Source organism: Choloepus didactylus, chromosome 4 (genome assembly GCF_015220235.1).
Source record: "Choloepus didactylus isolate mChoDid1 chromosome 4, mChoDid1.pri, whole genome shotgun sequence".
In the NCBI taxonomy this organism is placed as follows: Eukaryota; Metazoa; Chordata; class Mammalia; order Pilosa; family Megalonychidae; genus Choloepus; species Choloepus didactylus.
In genome coordinates this window covers 84104849-84120070 of record NC_051310.1, presented here as the reverse complement: position 1 = coordinate 84120070, position 15222 = coordinate 84104849, and positions in this window count along the sequence as shown.

Here is a 15222-nt window from a genome sequence, read left to right as displayed (position 1 = left end):
TGGGTCGATCTGATTATTTACCTGGAGAGAAGTATATTCTGTCTTTAGATTTGTTTTTAAATCATGTCATTCTCCCCACCCCCACCCCCTGCCCTCTCTGTTTTTATTTGTCTTATTCCATATCTTTACATCAAGGCCTAAGTCTTCTCACTGGTTATCAGCAAAAGCAAATTTTGACAAAGCAATACTTTGAAACTTTGCAGAAGAAAAGGAGAGGAAAGGGGTTTTGATTATTTTGTTTTACCCATGAACACAAAAAGGTATTACCACTTTTGAAGGATAAAATGGCAACAAGTTTTCAGGTTATGTTTGGTCCCACGAAGCTTGTTCTAACTGCAAAATGATGTTAGATTGTGGGATCATGAAACAATTAGAGAAGGCTCATGTTCCTTGGGGATAGAGGAAGAAATAAGGAAATGCAGGTAAAGGGGGTAAGGGACGTCAGCTTTCACTTGAATAAGGTCATTACCCTCGAGTCATTTCTTCTGCTCCTCAGGCCACATATCATTTGAACAGCAGACTGGGAAATACATTCGGGCTGCTCTCCAAGGAAGGGGTGTACATAACCAAGACTACCTATCTTTCTTTCAGATTCTGTCCAAATTCTGTACAAATTCATCTCCCAAGAATTTGTCTTGCATGGTCTTAAGTAGTTGCTTCTAGAAATTCTCTGTAGATAATGCAATCTATTTGATTCTGGCTTTTGCCAAAGCAAAATAGATAATTGTGAACTTATGCAGCACTGACAGGTAATCTTTGATTGCAAATTTTTGGGCAAACTTTTGCTTACCCATGGAGAACACAATTAAGATAGTTGACGTTAATACAACATGGACATATATTGATTGTAACTTTGAAGCTGGGATAAGGGAGAGATTATTATTTTTATGTAATTTTTCATGTCATAATAAGCAATCATTAATTTTGAAATAAAATAGAAAAATATCTGAATCTTGTTTCTCATTGCTCTAGAAAGGTGAACAATTAACATATAGGAACTTTTGAATGATGTTCGAAAAGTGCTCACTTTTTCTGACCCAGTTGGTAAATGCCCCTTTCCATGGCATTTCGTGATATTCAGATTGTCAAGTAGTGATGAGTGTCATTTTAAAATGATAATAAAAGCACATTATGGTTACAAAATATACCTGGTCTAAATATATGGAATTAGAAAATCTATCAAGATTTCTATTGTTCTGTTTCTATATATAATATTTTTTCACATTGTCTCCATAAAAATATTTGAGATATTTATCCTTCACTTTACTCTTTAAAAAAGAAATCATTTTTAAATTTTATTATTTTGAAGACAAAATTCCCACCACTTGACGTTGGAAAACCTGAAATTGCACTTAGAATACTAAATACACTTAATAAGAAGGGACTACTGTACATAAAAATGAATGGTAAAGATCCATTCCTGAATATTTTGTAGATTATTTTAAAATTGGGACTGATTCATAGTGGTCTGAAATACTTAGTGTAAAGGTTCCTTAATCCACAATGAGAGCTTACCAGTTTGGAAAATCAAATCGCATACTGGAAATTAGGAAGAAGCCTTAGGTTGAAAAGTTTAAAATCTTCCAATTGAGATTGTCATAAATATTCCAAATCTCAAATGAAGATGATGGAATTATTTATGATCCGTGATGTTTGATGACATTGAACGGCATGGAACCCGTTTCAACCCAGAAGTCATTGTAAAACATGATAGAAAATGTCACTGAGTGCCTTAACAACAAGATAGGCCATTTGAGGCCGCACTCTGCATTTTTCAATCAGCCTTCTGGGTGATCTTAATAGAGCTTACAGATGAACACAAATCTCGCTTTTCCCAACCATTTATATTTTTAAAATTAAGCTCTCATATTTGATATGCAAAACTCTTTCAGGAAATCCAGAGGATTGGTTTTGAGAGATAGATGAGGACAAAGATAAATACTTTGTTCCTTTCAGTTTTGAATGTAAATCTCAAGGAGTTAAATTATGGCTGTGAATTTCAAAAACATTTAATTACCATTTCCTTTTATTTTGGCCTTCCTGACACAATAAAACAATATTTAATCATCCAAACAATATAGGAAAAACAGGAATGAGATTGTATACAAAGATGTTCATCGCAGCATTATTTATAATAGTATTCTTTTGTAAAGCATCCAAATATCTAAGGAATTGGTTAAACTATGTTACATCTGTATGATAGAATATTATGTTTTTAAATGTGTTTTCAAAACCTATTTAATGATAAGGAGATAAAAGAAATAAATAAAACTCTCTCTATATATACTATAATTCCAATTCTATAAAAACCAAACATACAAAGAGAGTAAAAACTAGAGAAAGACAGTGACTGTTAGGATTAAGATTAAAAAAAAAAAAATTTTAAATGCATTTCTTCATTTTACAAAATGCTGAAATGTGCATATTATTTTTATAATTAAAAAAACAATAGTAACCATTAATGGTTATTAAATGACTAATAATTAGTTATTTGTTTTTAATCTATCATTAATAACTGTTTAAGATACTTTACATATGCCAACATGTAATCCTAATAGCCTCCCTTTGAGATAAATATTATTATTATTCCACTTTTAGAAATGGGAAAAGTGAGTCTCACAGAGGTTAAGTAATTTGCTCAAGTACATGGTGGAGCCAAGATGTGAGCCCAGGCTGTCTGGCTCCAAGGTCCATGCTTTTGATTCACTTTCTAAATAAAATAGGTCATTCATACAGCATATTCGTGATTACATAGTTCTTTAAACTAAATGCTATTACCCAAGAGGATAACATTAGCTCAGGCATGTCCAAGTATATCACATCTAAATCTGAATAAAATCAAGCACATTAACATGTTTCTGATGTGAATGTTAGTTTAATTATATATATATATATACATATAATATATATTTAATTCTAATTGTAGATTTTGCTAACAAGCTTATGGTAGGCAATTTTGACTCTGTTTCCATGCTTTCTGAGGGCATGGTATTAAGGTCTGGGCTCTTGTGGCTATGTTGATATGTTACCAAATAAAGTGGGTTGTCTGATTAATGGATCAATGTGGATAGATTAAATATTCCAAATGCCCAAAGGAAACAAATTCTTAGCTAATATCATCAAATTAATTGCATGGTTGTTGAATTTCTAATTTAGCTTGGAATGTTCCTTGTTTTTCACACACACACCCACATACACACCCACACACAAAATTACCTGCTTTAAATATGTTTGCTTTTATGAAGAGCTTAGTTCCTGGACTCAAGAGCTTAGTTCTTGGACTCAAAGAACCAAGTTCTAGCCTTATAGAAAAGTAACTGTGTGAGCCTTGGCAGGGTCTGTTAGGGATGTAAAATTATATATATAATACACCCCCAAAGAAATTTACCCCACCATCCAGGTTTTAAGCCTGTGCAACCAGGAATGGTTGCAAACTACAATCTCATCTCTACCACAACCCAAAGCTGGGCTCTTACCTGCTCCTCTTCCCCGGTTACTGCCTCCCCCCACCTCTTCTTTTTGTCCCACCTTTGATTATCCAAGGGCTACGAAGAACTCCTGAGTCCTAAAGCAATTAGGATAATTATCAGGACATGGTATTTGACCCAGTCTTGCTTCCTGACTACCTGCCCATAGGATGTGTAAGACCAAGGAACTCTGCTTGCTGCTTTGTCTTTCTTTCAACACTCAGAGCTCAGTTCATTCCATCCCAGTTCATCCCATCGTTCTCACTTTTGCACTGCCTAGTCTCATTTCTGCCCCCTTTTGTCTTCCACACCTTAACCATTTATACCTCTGTCCCCCTTTTCTTTATAAAAGGGGGACAGAGGTATAAAAGTAAAATAGTAAATAAAGTAAAAGTAAATATTTAAAAATAAAACAAATTGTGCCTGATCTGCCTTAATGCAGTTCTCATCTGTTTCAGAGAATAGGAAAGCCATAGATTTTTAAATTAAACTAATCATAATAAAGGACTGGTGTCAGTAGCATTGAAGTTTTTAAAAATGCCTGGAAAAGGCCCTTCATTATCTCCACAAAAGTATTCTCCTCCTTCTTTAATTCTACTGATTTTCTTTAAATGCAAAATGCATGTTAAAAATATATAAATATTTCTTATTACATATGTTTAACCAATGTTGCAACAGACTTGTTCAGAAATTCAGCCATCTTATAGTTTGTTGTTATTGTTGTTATTTTTTAGTTAGCCTGGGAACTTATGCAGTATTTTAGCATAAAATTCTATGGGATCTTCTGTTCTAGATTGCAAAGACACAGATAAAATCCTTGAGTACTTCCTAAATCTTCAGCCATAAACCCACAGCTTTGTAGAGGCTCATTGTGACTGTTGTAGAGAATGTATGCCTTTACATATTTGCAGATTCACGTGTGAAACTTGAGATTAGCCTTCAGGAGCCTTGTGTTAATTAAAAAAGGGAAATCAATGGTCCTGTGAATCCACCTTTTCCTGGAGTTGATTAAAATTCAAGAAGAAATTAAGACCAAGTTAAACAGAAAAGCTACATGGGTGGGAGAACTATTTATCTTGTATATGCGACTCTCTCTCAATCACATACAAAATACATTATTATTTTTTATTGAACAAAAGACATATTGAAAATTCAGTGACTGATTTTGCTTTTTGAACCAAATCAAATATTTTCTTGTCAGAACGCTCATAACTGCAGCTTGCAGAGGTCATGGCCTTTACTTTCTCCTTCACATGGTTTGTGAGTGGAATGTCCTTGCGATTAAGGCTTCTTTTGTTTTCCTTGGGAGGGGTTTTGCTTACACTGGCAAGCGGCTGAGACACACCAAGGTTCTCTAGACTCTGTTTATTAGATTTTTATCTTCTTATCAGAGTCTTCCTTCTTAAATCATGTCAGCATTTTACCACTCTTCGGGGATTCCTGGTGTTTTATTGTCTATGAACTGCTTGGGGGGTGGTCGGGGAGGGAGCTCGCCTAACAAATATAACATTTATATAATAGTAGGAAGGGGGAAGACAGCGCGTTCCCTTACTATTTCCATCGTCACCAGAGTTTCTCTCTCCCTGCCCATGAGGCCTCTGGAAAGCCCGTTGCCATTTCTGCCGGGACTTATTTGTCAACTGATTGACGTGGATTCTCTGCGGACAACATGCTTTTCAGTCATTTTGAGTGGCTTTTTAAACCCATGTGTTCTTGCTTACGCCATTTGCAATCATCCGGAGGGACCATCGGGTGAATGGGCGATGACTTGGAACCTCAGAATGTTACTGGGTTTTATTCACAAATATAATCTGCAGTAGTGAGCCTGTCCGTCTCCTGGGTCCGTCCCCTCGGACCACGTTGCGCTGAAACTGTAAACCTCATGCGAGACATACAAACTTTGTAGTCTAAGTAAGAAAAAGGTGAGGAGGAGTGGCCTTGCCTTAGCTAAGGGTGGAGTTTTATGGGGCACTGGAGGGAGGTGGCGGGAATCCGGGAAACAGAGAGGAATGTTCATTGCTGGGAAAGTGAATCATCTCTTCCCCTTTGGTGGCTATCCACATGACTCATTACAGTATTCTTAATTTTTTTAAATATAAACCAATCATTCCAATTCATATGTGTTTAAAAATTATATGTAAGTTTAACCAATTAAGGTTAACTGGGAAGAAAAAAAAATCTCATCGTAGAAAAGATCCCTTTCAATCGAGACCACAAAGCAACTTTAATGAATTGTTGTATATTGTTTTCAGAGTTGGTAAAAACTGTAATACCATTAGAATAAAACATTAACTTCTAAAAAGGAATAAGATTCCAAGGCAGCAGGTTATGCTAATATGCGAATTCTCTTGGGTATGAACTGATTTTTTTTTATTTCCCATAAGCTCATAGAAGGTGAGAATTTGATCTACACTGGGGGGTATCTAGTCTTCAAAGAGCATTAATGCGCTTTCCAATGTTCATTCATCCTCTCAAAAAATATTTATTGAGTAATTACCTGCATAAGGCATTGTTTGTCTTGGAATCTCCTGTGACTGCAGAACTGCCAGATGTACACAACGTGAGTACATGTACTTTTGTCTTACTGTGGCTGTCCCTGAAAAAAGAAGAGTTCTTTCTCCAGTGCTGAATTGCTGTTTTACTCCTACCATTTACTACTAAGACCTCAGGGTATGTTCTGCATCTGCTAGTAGAGGAGGTGTGAATTCGGTGGAGAATCACGTGTTTATTTTTTTTGTTTCCTCTCATGAATCTTGAATGACTTTTTTTTTTTTTCTTTCCTTAAGAGCATTTTCCCAACTTATTAAAGCAATAAGTTCCTCTGGAAAAGTGCTTCATTTAACAGTTTCATGGGCAGCTTTCTCTCCTAGCTGATAAGATCACAGTCAAGGAGGAACACAAGGCATGGAAATTCGGGACTAAACGCTACCAACATGTTTTAAAGATAAAAATGAATAGTGATGAAAGATGTTTGAAAATTTCAAGAAGACTCATGTGCATTTTCCAACTGAGTTTTTACTTAGTTGCTTTTTCCTCTTCTTCTTCTTCTTTCAATTCTCTTCTTACTGAGACTCAAATCTGAGGGACTCATTGTCTTGACTAACCCATAGAATCAGATTTCATTTGCATGATTCTACGATTTGAGTATTCTAAGGATTTAGGGTTTCTCTTACTTCATCAGTATCATCCTATTTTTACCTTTATAAATATTACCTTTGACTTTTTCTACCTTTCACAGAAACAAACACAATTTTGAACAAGAGCCTGGTCTTTAAGTGGAATGTAAAACATAATTGCTCATACAATACAATAAACAATACAATAAAATACATGGTAGGACTATCGGTCCTCATGAAACCTAAGCTTCCAGGGCTTCCTAAGACTAGCAAAACTGTAACAGTTATCTCCTTGTTGTACTTTTATAATAAATATGCTTGATGAGAATCATTCATTCAAGCATCATTCATTCAGCCAACATTTATGTATTGGTTACTATGTTCCATACATAGAGTTAGGGGAAAGGAGGATTGAGCATAATAATTATCTTTATCATGAGCTCTTGCTTGAGTTGCTTTCAGTTTCATTGAAAATGTAAACAAATATTTACAAAACAGTAGATAACTGTTATTGGTGTCACAAAGGAGAGCGATACTAATTGCCTGGAGAAGATCTAGCCAAGCCCTGTGTTAGGTCCCAAAGGAAGAGTAGAAATTTGGGGAAGGGGTTTATATTGGAGGCAGTTAGGCAGGGACATTGGGGAGATAGGAAGCATGAACTCTCCTGGGGAAGGCACAGTTTAGAGTGGCTAGGGCCACTGAAGTGGGAGGGGCTGGAAGTAATGTTTAGGGTTAGGATAGGGTTTGACTGAGAAGACCTCCTGTACTATGCCAAGGGACTTGGCTATGCTTATACTGGCCTTCATTTGCCAAGGCTGCTAGGTAATTCCCACACAGTGGGTTTGCTTAAATAACAGAAATTTATTGTCTCATGGATTTGGAGGCCAGAAGTCCAACATCAAGGTATCACCAGGACTTTCTTTCTCCCAGAGTCTGTAGTGCCCTGTCACATGGTAGTCTGTCTCTTTCTGCCTTCCCTTCTGGTTTTCTACTTCTGAATCCAATTTCCTTTGTTTATAAGGACTTCATCCATATTATATTAAAGCCTGCCCTGATTCAGTTTGTCCTAATGTCACTTTCAAAAGATCCTATTTACAAATATGTTGAAATCCACAGGACTGGAGATCAGACCTTGAACGTGTCTTCTGTGGGAGAGAGCTTTCAGTCTCCAACACCAATCCTTACCCCTCCCCAATGCAAAAAATCATTTTCATGCAGCATGTGCTCAGTTAGACTTATTAGCCTTAGCCTAGGTAGTATTGGCCTTATTAATTAACTACATTTCATTATTTGTCATAAGTTCAGCAGAAGAGGCATTGCCATATGCATTCTGTGATGAATGGTCTTGACTATTCAGTCAATCCATTACTCTCTATCCATGATCCAAAAATAAAACAGTGAGAGTGCTAATTCTCTAACGATGTATGGGGGATCAAGTACTCCTAACTCCCTTGACATAGATGCTCTGGCAAAGTTTTAAAAGATTCACCTCTTAGAACACTAATTTATTCTACAGGCATGGAAACCAACAAACAAACCAGATGACACAGTCAACAGACCATATATTGTTTCATTTTCTTCTTCAGAACCACTGGCAGGGATGGGCTCTACCACTAGCAGGGAATAAATAAAGTAGGATCAGGTATGTGTTTATGTGTGAAGTTGTCTAGCTAACTCTACAAGTATGTAGGAATGCTGAAGTTGTTATAGCACTACATTTAAATAATTAAATTAAAAAATGGTGGAGGTCTCTTTTGACTTCATTGTCTTAGGAAGATTATCACCAAGAAGTATTTAACAAAAGAATATCCTCTAATTCTTGTTCTAAGAAATAAAACCCACCCCACCCCCAAAGTAGGAGAACTACCATATGCTTTCTGAGGAACTGCCAAACTGTCTTCCATAGTTACTCCACTATTTTACATTCCCACCAGCTATGAATGAGAGGTCCTATTTCTCCACAGACTCTCCGATACTTGCAGTTTTCTATTTTTTTAATAGTAGGCATTCTAATAGGTGTGAAATGATAGCTCATTGTGGTTTTGTTTCCACTTCCCAAATAGCTAGTGATATTCAGGTGCTTTTTATCCTTTTGTATTTCCTCTTTGGAAAAATGGTTTATTCAACTCTTTTGCCCAGTTTTAAATTTGGTTGGTTGTCTTTTTATTGTTGAATTGTGGTATTTCTCTATATACTTTGGCTATTAAATCCTTATTGGATATGTGGTTTCTAAATAATTTTCTCCCATTGAGTAGGTTGTCTTTTCACTTTCATGATAATGTCCTTTGATGCACAAAAGTTTTTAATTTTGGTGAGGTTCCATTTATCTGTTCTTTTCTCTTGTTGCTTGTGCTTTGGTTGTAAAGTTTAAGAAATCATTGCCACCCATAAATCCTTAAGATGCATCTGTGCCGGTTTAGATATATTATGCCCCCCAAGGAAAAGCCATGATCTTTTAATCCAATCTCATGGGATATTTGGATTAGGTTGTTTCCGTGGAGATATGACCCACACAGCTGTGGGTAACACCTTTGATTAGATCATTTCTATGGAGGTGTGGCCCCAACCATTCAGTATGGGTCTTGATTAGTTTATTGGAGCCCTGTAGGAGCCCAGACAGAAGGAGCTCAGTGCTGCACCCAAGAGAGACATTTTGGAGATGGCCATTGAAAGTAGACTTTTGCTATTCTGGAGTTTGCCTGGGAGAAACTTAGAGAACACCGCAGATGCCTAGAGAGAAACCTCCTGGGAGAAAGCCATTTTGAAACCAGAACCCCAGAGCAGGCACCAGCCATGTGCCTTCCCAGCTGACAGAGATTTTCCAGATACCATCGGTGTTTGTGCCAGTTCGAATGTATTATGTCCCCCAAAACGTCATTTCCTTTGAAATAATCTTGTGTGGGCAGATGTATCAGTGTTAGATAGATTGGAATCCTTTGAGTGTTTCCATGGAGATGTGACCCACCCAACTGTAGGTGATGACTCTGATGAGATAATTTCCATGGAGGTGTGGCCCCACCCATTCAGCATGGGCCTTGATTACTGGAGCACTATAAAAGCTCAGACAGAAAGAGTGAGCTTGCTACAGCCAAGAGGGACACTTTGAAGAATGCACAGGAGCTGAGAGAGGAACTGCAGTTTACAGAGACATTTTGGAGATGGCCTTTGAAAGCAGACTTTTGCTCCGGAGAAGCTAAGAGAGGACAAATGCCCCAAGAGCCACTGAGAGTGACATTTTGGAAAGAAGCTGAAGCCTAGAGAGGAACATCCTGGGAGAAAGCCATTTTGAAACCAGAACCCTGGAGCAGACACCAGCCACATGCCTTCCCAGCTAACAGAGGTTTTCCAGAAACCACTGGCCATCCTCCAGTGAAGGGACCCGATTGTTGATGCATTACCTTGGACACTCTATAGCCTTAAGACTGTAACTGTGTAACCAAATAAACTCCCTTTTATAAAAGCCAATCCATTTCTGGTGTTTTGCATTCTGGAAGCATTAGCAAACTAGAACAGTGCTCTTCAGTGAAGGTACCCTATTGTTGATGCATTACCTTGGACACTTTATGGCCTTCGGACTATTACTTTGTAACCAAATAAACCCCCTTTATAAAAGCCAATCCACTTCTGGTATTTTGCAGAACAGCAGCATTAGCAAACCAGAAGAGCATCCCTGTTTTCTTCTAGGGGTTTAATAGTCCTAGTTCTTACATTTAGGTCTTTGATCCATTTTTAGTTAGTTTTTGTATATGGTATAAGGGTCATCCTTTGTTCTTTTGTATGTGGATATCCAGCTCTCTCAGCACCATTTGTTGAAGAGACTATTCTTTCCCAATTGAGTGGTCTTGGCTGTCTTGACAAAATTCAATTGGCCATGGATGTCAGGGTCTATTTATGAACACAATTCAATTCCATTAGTCTATGTCTCAGTCCTTGTGCCAGTACCATTCTGTTATGACCACTGTAGCTTTGTAATAAACTTTAAATTCAGGAAATCTGAGCACTTCAACTTCATTCTTCTTTTTAAAGATGGTTTTGGCTATTTGGGGCACTTACCCTTCCAAATAAAATTGATGATTGACTTTTCCATTTCTGCAAAGTAGGCTGTTGGATTTCTGATTGAGATTGTGTTGAATCTCTAAATCAATTTGGTTAGAATTGACACCTTAATGATATTTAGTCTTCAGATTCATAAGCATGGAATATCCTTCCATTTATTTAGATCTTCTTTGATTTCTCTTAGGAAAGTTTTAGACTTTTCCATGTACAACTCCTTTACATCTTTGGTTAAATTTATTCCTAAATACGTGATTCTATTAGTTGCTATTGTAAGTGGAATATTTTTCTTGATTTCCTCCTCAGATTGCTCATTACTAGTGTATAGAAACACTATTGAGTTTTGTGTATTGATCTTGAACCCTGCCATTTTGCTAAATTTGTTTCTTAGCTCTAGTAGCTTTGTTGTAGATTTTTCAGGACTTTCTATATGTAAGATCATGTCATCTGCAAACAGTGAAAGTCTTATTTCTTCCTTTCCAATTTTGATGCCTTTTATTTCTTTTTCTTGCCTACCTCCTCTGGCTAGAACTTCCAGTACAATGTTGAATAACAGTGGGTGACAGTGGGCATCCTTTTTGTGTTCCAGATCTTAGAGGGACAGTTTTCAGTCTTTCACCATTGAGTATGCTGTCAACTGTGGGTTTTTCAAATATTCCCTTTATCATGTTGATGAAATTTCCTCCTATTCCTATTTTTCTAAGTGTTTTTTGTTTTTTTTAATCAAGAAAGGATGCTGGATTTTGTCTGCATCAATGGAGGTGATCACATAATTTTTTCCTTACATTCTGTTAACATGGTGTATCACACTAATTGGTTTTCTTATGTTGAATCACCCTTGCATACCTGGGATAAAACTCACTTGATCATGGTACATAATTCTTTTAATGTGCTGGTGAATTTGATTTGCAAGTATTTTGTTAAGGATATTTGCATTTTTATTCATAAGAGAAAGTGGTCTGTAATTTTGCTTTCCTGTAGCATCTGTATCTGGTTTTGTATTAGGGTGATATTGGCCTCATAGAATGAGTTAGGTAGCATTCCCTCTTCTTCAATTTTTTGGAAGAGTTTGAGCAGAATTGGTATTAATTCTTCTTGGAATGTCTGGTAGAATTCATCTGTGATGCCATCTGGTCCTGGGCTTGTTTTTGTTGGGAGGTTTTTCTTGACATATTGAATATATTTACTTGTAACTGCTCTATTGAGGTCTTCTGTTTCTTCTAGAGTCTGTGTAGATTGTTCATGTGATTTTAGGAATTTGTCCATTTCATCTAGGTTTTCTAATTTGTTGGCATACAGTTGTTCATAGTATCCGCTTATGATCTTTTTTATTTCTGTGGTGTCAGCAGTAATGTGGACCCCTTCATATCTGATTTTACTTATTGGTTTTTCTCTTTTTTTTCTTAGTCAGTCTAACTAAGGCTTTCTCAATTTTATTGATCTTCTTAAAGAACCAAATTTTGGTTTTGTTAATTCTATTGATTAATATTATTCTCAATTTCCTATATTTCTGCTCTATTCTGTTATTTTGTTCCTTCTGCTTGCTTTGGGATTAGTTTGCTGTTCTTTTTCCAGTTCCTCCAGGGGTTCAGTTTGGTCTTTTGTTTTTGCTCTTTCTTCTTTTTTAACGTAGGTGTTTAGGGCTATACATTTCCCCCTCAGCACTGCCTTCACTGCATCCCACAAGTTTTGATATGTTGTGTTCTCATTTGCATTTGACTCAAGATGTTTACTGATTTCCCTTGCAACTTCTTGTTTGACACACTGATTAAGAGTGTGTTATTTAACTTACTTATATTTATGGATTTTCCTGGTCTGCCTGTATTGATGTCTAGATTCATTTTCTTGTGGTCAGAGAAGATATGTTGTATAATTTAAATCTTTTTAAATTTATAGAGACTTGTTTAGTGACCCAACATGTGGTCTGTCTTGGAGAATGATCCATGTGCACTTGAGAAGAATGTATATCCTGCTCTTTTGAGGTGCTGTATTCTGTATATGTCTGTCAGGTTTAGTTCATTTATCATATTATTCAATTTCTATGTCTCTTATTGATCTTCTGTCCAGATGTTCTATCTATTGATGAGAGTGGTATATTGAAGTCTACAACTATTATTATAGAAGTATCTGTTTCTCTTTCAGTTTTGCCGTTATTTGCCTCATGTATTTTGTTGCACTGTGTTTAGATGTGCAGCATGTATTTCAACCATTTTGTCCTTTGGTTTTTGTATGTCATATCTTTATTATTATTATTATCATTATTATTATTATTATTATTATTATTATGTCTTTGTTGCAGCTTCCTTTTCTGTATGGCTGTTCTTTTGTGGTATAACTGACTGATTCCTTTCTCATTTCTGTTTCTATGTATTATAAAAATACTTTCTTTGTGGTTACCCTAGGGTTTGCATTATACAACCTATGTCTATAACCTACTAATTTTCAAAGATTCTTCTTTATCTCCAATAGTATACATGTTCTGTGCTCCCATATCTCTCTGTTTCCCCTCTTTTTGTCCCACATTACCTCTTCATATTTTGCAATTCCATTATCAGGAATATGGCTCTTTCTCATTGAATTGTATTCTGACTCTTACAGGAATTAAGGAGTAGAGTTATATATTGAGGATTCAGTACTATTGGGTTTTACATTTACCATTTAATTACCTTTGCTGAAGATTTTCACTTCTTCACACAGCTCTAGGCCACTCTCTCCTGTCTTTTCTTTTCAACCTGAAGAACTCCCTTTAGCAATTCTTGTAGGGCAGGTCTTTCATTGAATAACTCTTGTCAGTTTTTTACCTCTGAATGTTTTAAACTCTCCCTGATCTTGAAGGAGAGTTTTTTCCAGATATAATTTTAGGCTGACAGTTTTTCTCTTTCAGTACCTTAAAGATATCATACCACTGCCTTCTCTTCTCCAAGTTTCTGATGAGAAATTGGCATTAAGTCTTATTGAGGATCCCTTAAATGTGATGAATCACTTTTCTCTTGCTGCACTCAGAATTCTTTCTTTAACTTTGGCATTTAACATTCTGATTAGTATGTGTCTCAGGATAGGTTTATTACGATTTATCCTCTTTAGGGTATATTGTGGTTCTTGGACTTGTAGATTGATGTCTTTCATAAGAATTGGGAAACTTTGACCATTATTTCCTCAAATATCCTTTCTACCCCCTTTCCCTTCTCTTTTTCTGCTGGGACACCCATGATGCTATGTTTGCATGCTGCATGCTGCTGCTCAAGTCCCTGAGACACTGCTCAGTTTTTTTCTCTATTCTTCTAAATATATGATTTCAATTGCCTTCTTTATAGTTTGCTGATCCTTTCTTCCACCTGTTCAAATCTGCTATTGTATGCCTCTAGTGTATGTTTTATCTCCAATAAAATGTGATTTTCATCCCCATAATTTCTGTTATGTTTCTCTTCAAACTTTCAAATTTTTCTTTTTGCTCATATGTTGTCGTCTACATTCCTACCATTAGTTTGTTTCTATCCATATTCTCCTTCATCTCCTTGAATTCGTGTAGGAGATTTGTTTGAAATCTTTAATTCAGTTGTCCCAAATTCCGTATCTCCTCTGAAGTTTGACTGTTCCCTTGCCTGAGCCGTATCTTCCTGTTATTTAGTACGGCTTCTAATTTTTTGCTCATTATTATGGTTTGTTAAAGCTGCCAAATGCAAAATACCAAAAATGGGCTGGTTTTTACAATAGGAGTTTATTAGTTCACAAATTTACAGTTCTAAGGCCATGAAAATGTCCTAATTAAGGTATCAATAGGGCAATTCCTTATCTGAGGAAAGGCTGATAGCACCTGGGGTTCCTCTGTCACATGGGAAGGCACATGTTCAGAGCCTGCTGAGCTTCTCCCAGGGTTAGCATCTCATTTCCGTTGCTTTCTTCAAAATGTCTCAAGCCTTCTGTCTTAGCTTCTCTCTTTCAGCTCCTCTGTATCTGTTCTGGTTTGCTAATGCTGCCATTTTGCAAAACACCAGAAATGGATTGGGTTTTATAAAGGGGTTTATTTGGTTACAAACTTACAGTCTTAAGGCCATAAAGTGTCCAAGATAAGGCATCAACAAAGGGTAGCTTCACTGAATGTTGGCCGATGGTGTCTGGAAAACCTCTGTTAGCTGGAAGGCACATGTCTGGCATCTGCTCTGGAGTTCTGGTTTCAGAATGACTTTCTCCCAGGACATTTCTATCTAGGCATCTGGAGGTGTTCTCTTAGTTTTTCCCAGGCAGGCTCTGTATTAGCAAAAGTCTCCTTTCAATGGCTGTCTTCAAAATGTCTGTCTCAGCTGCAGCTGCGAGCTCCTTCTGTCTGAGATTTTGTAGGGCTCCGGTAAACTAATCAAGACAAATGCTGAATGGGTGGGACCACACCTCCATGGACACAATCTAATCAAAGGTATTACCCACAGTTGGGTGGGGCACATCTCCATGGAAACAACCTAATCCAAAGATTCCAACCTAATCAACACTAATATATCTGCCCCCACGAAATAGCATTAAAAAGCATGGCTTTTCTTCTAGGGGACATAAGATAGCCAAACCGATACAGCAACCTTGCTTGTTTCTCCCAG